This window comes from Lampris incognitus, chromosome 15, assembly GCF_029633865.1.
Source record: "Lampris incognitus isolate fLamInc1 chromosome 15, fLamInc1.hap2, whole genome shotgun sequence".
NCBI lineage: Eukaryota > Metazoa > Chordata > Actinopteri > Lampriformes > Lampridae > Lampris > Lampris incognitus.
In genome coordinates this window covers 40,259,733-40,266,016 of record NC_079225.1, presented here as the reverse complement: position 1 = coordinate 40,266,016, position 6,284 = coordinate 40,259,733, and positions in this window count along the sequence as shown.

Here is a 6,284-nt window from a genome sequence, read left to right as displayed (position 1 = left end):
CGACTAACGCTGCACTTTCTCTCTCTCACCGCGCGCGCTTCCCATCGAAGTCAACGTTGCGCATGCGCGACTCAGATCTAATCTTGACTTGGATCGGGCAGCGCAGCGACATGACCAGAGGTAGTCGGTCTCCAAACGTTTCGCTCAACAAGAGACTGAGGACAATCTCCCAGCGTTCGTTGCTAAAACTGGGTGGACACCATTAGAGTTTAAAGAGGCGCTAATCACTTAAACGTGTTTTGAGCTGTAAACTGTATGTAAACGTGTCTACTGTGATGAACCACGTTAATGTCGGCGTTAATATTGTAGCGAATTCGGGGGACGGCGCGGGCGGCCCGGGTTCGCTTCCCGGCCGCGGCAGTTCCCGTGGTTGCGTTGTCCCCCGAATTCGCTACAATATTGAGATTTCTTACCAAGTTTATAAAAATCGGCTTTTCACGGGTTGAAAAACCCGGGGGATTAGTTACACTTAAAAATAAAAATAAAAAAAACGCATTGCAGAACCAAGTCCCAAGTCTTCAGGGCGGCCCTTCGTAATAGGGCGGTGACGTTGGAAGTCGTGTGCTTGTAAACACTGACGTACCAGCAACATGTGCCATAGTGATGGGGAGGCGCGACTCTTTTCACGGACTCGGTTTGGTATGAGTCACTTGTAATGTTCTTATTTATTTTATATTGATAGAGATTGTTTGGAACTTCTTGCTAGCTCGGCTAGCTGCTTTATTCTCTCCCTCGGTTCCGGTTTGCGCACGTTACCTTCTTACTTCCTGTCTAGCCATGTCATCTGTGTTATACTGACACCAACTGGTCACCCACATGTATTGTTAACCTAAACATCATTACGTCACTAATTAAAGAGTTTCGGGTTTTCGGGTTCGCCCAGATCCTGGGGAATCACCCACCAGCACCAGCGTTAGACAGCTTGGCTTCCGGTCGAGCCGGCAAACTTCCGGTTTGGCCCTCCTTGCTAACTGAATGGGAGAAAATGATTTAATCGCGCGGCTCTTCTAGACTTTCCAAACATTATCGGACCAAAATGTATGAAATTCTGATAGTGAAGGGAGTCATCCCGTTGGCGTTGTGACGCTCAACAAAATGTAACCACTATTTTACAGCCGCCCCTTTTCCAACGGTTGTGTGCGGGGAAAATGCTCAACTGTTTTGTATGAGTCACTTATAATGTTCTTATTTATTTTATATTGATAGAGATTGTTTGGAACTTCTTGCTAGCTCGGCTAGCTGCTTTATTCTCTCCCTCGGTTCCGGTTTGCGCACGTTACCTTCTTACTTCCTGTCTAGCCATGTCATCTGTGTTATACTGACACCAACTGGTCACCCACATGTATTGTTAACCTAGACATCATTACGTCACTAATTAAAGAGGGTCGGGTTTTCGGGTTCGCCCAGATCCTGGGGAATCACCCACCACCCCCAGCACCAGCGTTATGTAAAAAATGTAACCACTAGTTTACAGCCGCCCCTTTTCCAACGGTTGTGTGCGAGGAAAATGCTCAACCGCGAGGAGTGCCGCACGCGAGCAGTCTAGCGCGCACACGCTGGAGTTTCAGTTCATCTGATTGGCTTTAGTATTTAATTAGCTTCGGAGACGAGGGGCGAGTATGTTGCGAACACTTCCGTCGCTCAGAGACGGCAACGAACCAGCCCAGCTGACCCGCACACCCCGCAGCAGCACTGAAACGACGTCAACCAGCCATGAGGTACAGAAAACAACTTGTGCAAAATGTTGATCATAAAAAGGCTGAAATAATTGTATCGATTTAAAATTGTTTTCCGTTAGTTAGTTCCGTTTCAGAACGGCGTCCATAGTGTAAACTACTAATGAGACACGTTAGCCCCTAGCTAACGGGTCTGACCCTTTAGCCGAGCGGTTAGCGACGTCGCCTTGTGGTGCAGCACACCCCGTATCGAATCCCGCACAGGGCAAGAAAATAACCGGTTACATTAGCAACACAGTCTGCTAATCAGGGATTACACCGCGGAACTTCATGACTGAACAAATAGTAAACCACTAAAAGGGACAACGTGAGATCCATGGACGCCCACTGACTGGCTCGGGACTTGTGGGTGAGTGAGTGATTCGTTCAGCCCGAGTTAGACCCCCAGCCCCGGGCTGGGAGAGCGAGTACCGAGTTGGAGCATGCGCCACCGTGGTGGCTTTTCTCACGGGGGCCAGGCTAATACGGTAATTAACCCCATTCATTTCCACAAATACCGTTTGGCGTTTCATCGCCGTAGTTCGCACGAGTTACCGGTAGGGGGCGCGTCAGTCAACGATTTAATGCAGACGAGGATTTGTCACGGCCGCACGGTAGCGCAGTGGTTAGCGCGGTCGCCTCACGGCAAGAGGGTTTCTGGGTTCGAGCCCCGGGGTAGTCCAACCTTGGGGGTCGTCCTCTGTGTGGAGTCTGTGTGTTCTCCCCGTGTCTGCGTGGGTTTCCCCCGGTTCTCTTCCACAGTCCAAAGACATGTAGGTCCGGTGAATCGGCCATACTGAATTCCCCCAAGGTATGAATGTGTGTGTGGGTGTGGGTGGGGGGGGGGGCTCTGTGTGATGGCCTGATGGCCTGTCCAGGGTGTCTCCCCGCCTGCTGCCCAGTGACTGCTGGGATAGGCTCCAGCATCCCCGCCACCCTGAGAGCAGGATAAGTGGTTCCGATAATGGAGGGATGGATGGACGAGTTGTCACCCCCGACGTTCATGACTCGCTCATCACAAACGTGCATTATGGGTTGGCTCAGTCGCAGAAAAACCGAAGAAAACTGAAAAAGCTGTACCTGCCCCTCCATAAGTGAGAGCAAATGACGTATGACCAGCACCGTACAACACAACACCGTAGATTTCTGTCCCTGTGCTGACAACAAGTGGCAGACGGTTGGCCTGGCTTGATAGACCAACCTTTTGCCATAAGCAGTTGGTAAACAAGGCAACACGTCTTTTCTTGTCCTGGGTTAAAAGTCATAAGCGAAGTCGCTGTAAATCCTTAATTGCACTAAACTTGTGGAATGAGCACAGATTTGATAAAACGAAATCAAATAATCTAACATTGCTCGTGACATCCATTTTCAGTGCTTTAAAAAGCTCACATCTACTACTACTACTACTACTACTACTACTACTACTACTACGTTCGGCTGTCCCTGTTAGGGGGCGCCACAGCAGATCATCCGTTTCCATCTCTTCCTGTCCTCTACATCTTCTCTGTCACACCAGCCACCTGCATGTCCTCCCTCACCACATCCATAAACCTCCTCTTTGGCCTTCCTCTTCTCCTCTTCCCTGGCAGCTCCATATTCAGCATCCTTCTCCCAATATACCCAGCGTCTCTCCTCCACACGTCCAAGCCATCTCAATTTTGCCTCTCTTGCTTTGTCTCCGAACCGTCCGACCTGAGCTGTCCCTCTAATATACTCGTTCCTAATCCTGTCCTTCTTCATCACTCCAAGTGAAAATCTTATCATCTTCAACTCTGCCACCTCCAGCTCCACCTCCTGTCTTTTCATCAGTGCCACTGTCTCCAAACCATATAACATAGCTGGTCTCACAACCATCTTGTAAACCTTCCCTTTAACTTTTGCTGGTACCCTTCTGTCACAAATCAATCCTGACACCCTTCTCCACCCACCCCACCCTGCCTGCACTCTCTTCTTCACCTCCCTTCTGCACTCCCCGTTATTTTGAACAGTTGACCCCAAGTATTTAAACTGTTACACCTTCATCACCTCTGCTCCTTGCATCCTCAGAATTCTGCTGTCCTCCCTCTCATTCATGCATATGTATTCTGTCTTGCTCCTACTGATTTTCATTCCTCTTCTCTCCAGTGCACACCTCCACCTCTCCAGGCTCTCCTCAACCTGCTCCCTACTCTCACTACAGATCACAATGTCATCCACGAACACCGTAGTCCACAGAGACTCCTGCCTGATCTCGTCTGTCAACCTGTCCATCACCATTGCAAACAAGAAAGGGCTCAGAGCCGATCCTTGATGTAATCCCACCTCCACCTTGAAACCATCTGTCATTCCAACGACACACTTCACCACTGTCACACTTCCCTCATACATATCCTGAACCACTTCTACATACTTCTCTGCAACTCCCGACTTCCTCATACAATACCACACCTCCTCTCTCGGCCCCCTGTCGTATGCTTTCTCTAAATCCACAGAGACACAGTGTAACTCCATCTGGCCTTCTCTATACTTCTCCATCAACATTCTCAAAGCAAACATCATATCTGTGGTGCTGTTTCATGGCATGAAACCATACTGCTGCTCGCTGATCATCACCTCTCTTAACATAGCTTCCACTACTCTTTCCAATATCTTCATGCTGTGGCTGATCAACGTCATACCGCTGTAGTTACTACAGCTCTGCACATCACCCTTATTTTTGAAAATCAGTACCAGTGCACTTCTCCACTCCTCCTGCATCCTCTCACTTTCCAAGATTGTGTTAAAACAATCTAGTTAAAAACTTTGCCAACCTCTTCCTCTGTGTACTTTGCTGTATTTCCTCATCCCACCACCAAGTCTCCTTGTCTTCCTTCCTCTATTGAAATGACACACACCAAGTAGTTTTTATATAGTATGGTGTAAATTCGGACTTTTTTGTAAATAATTATATGATTGGCATAATGTCGCATTTTTTGGAGCGTCATTATTGTTATCAACATAGTGCAATTACGACATACAGCCGCTAGGTGGCAGCACATTCCGTAAAACTGCTTGCAGCATCTCTGCAGGGTGCTATTTTCACCCGTGGCACGGTTTACCTCCGTATTGGTGCTTTTCTGTGGAAATGAACTTGGACCAGGGAGTAGCCATCCCCATTGACCTTGAAACAGAGACATCCTCTTTTTGCAGCTCTTGGAGGAAGGTAAGAGACCTTGCAGCAGTCCTGAAGATGCAATGGAGACATAATTGTGCCTGCCAGGGAAGTGAAACGCAGGAAGCATGACAGCTGCAGCCCAGGGCATAGAGACAGACGACATTGATAATCAAAGCAGGTATTGTTGGCTGGATACGGTGTGTGCATATTCACAGTTATGACTAAGACCTTGTCCTTATCCCAGCTTTACCAGGTATAACGTGCAGCATCTCAAACGTACCCACGGTGCTTTCTCAGCTTCTAAAATGGCCATGCTATTGTCCTTTATTCCTAGATGAGAACACTGAGGTGATTGTAACGGAGAGTGTAAAAATGTTGCTGGTCTAAAGAAATGCAGGTTTTACACAATTCCATCACCACAGGAATTACGAGCAACTGTCATCAGGGTAAATTATTGTGGAGTATATGTAAGATAAAGTCGAAAGACGTCAGCCTCCTCCATTTGCAAGCTACAATAAAATTGGCCTCGTGATTGCATTGATAGCTACATCGGTTATATAAATTGCTCTTATTTGATGGATTGAACTACATTATATATGCATTATATAGATCAAAATGACCAGGTTTAGATCAATTTAAATCAAACAATTGGTTATTATTGTCTCCTTAAAATATATATACTGTATATAAATTGTCTCCCACTCCAAACCCCCAAGCATTGTTGGTTTTCTATTTTGTCTGTGCCCTTGTTTTCCCAGCTGTCAACCAGGGGGGTATGGATGTGGAACAAGGTGATTGTAATGAACTTCCTGGAAGAATGGACAAAAAAATTTACAACGCTGATAGAGAGGCACATCCCCATCTGGGCTGGATTACCAGGTCTCCCGGACTCTCCGCTCTACATGTGCCAAAAGAGGTAAAACTTTGGATGACAACAGGGCCCAGTACAGTCTCATATGGGGTCATTCGGTCAAGTCAGGTCAACACGAGGCCGTGTCATGTCACGAGAACATTGCGGCCCGTATTTGCTCAAAGAAACCTCACGTGCTTGATTCTCTAGGCCTACAAAACTTCACAAACGTGCAATCAGTTAATCTAAAGTATTACATTTCAGGTTGAAAGTGTGGCTACGCCTGTGGTGTATTATCTTAATCGTCAGCATATTATTAACTCAAAATGGGTCAGTTTGCATTCGCTAATGTTGAACGTTGACTTCTGTATCTTTGATCATTCAACATCCAGAATAAGAAGGGTTTTAAAAACATGGAAAGTTCAACGAACTATAATCGGCTTCCAAATCTGAAGCCTGTTGACAGGGTGGAGGCCTGCGATGCACCTGCCATCACAACACTTGCCAAGTAGCACTGCAAACCATGGCTGGAAGCACGATTCCCTCTTAAAATCCGCTGCGAGTTTAAGTTGTGTCGGTTGGAGTC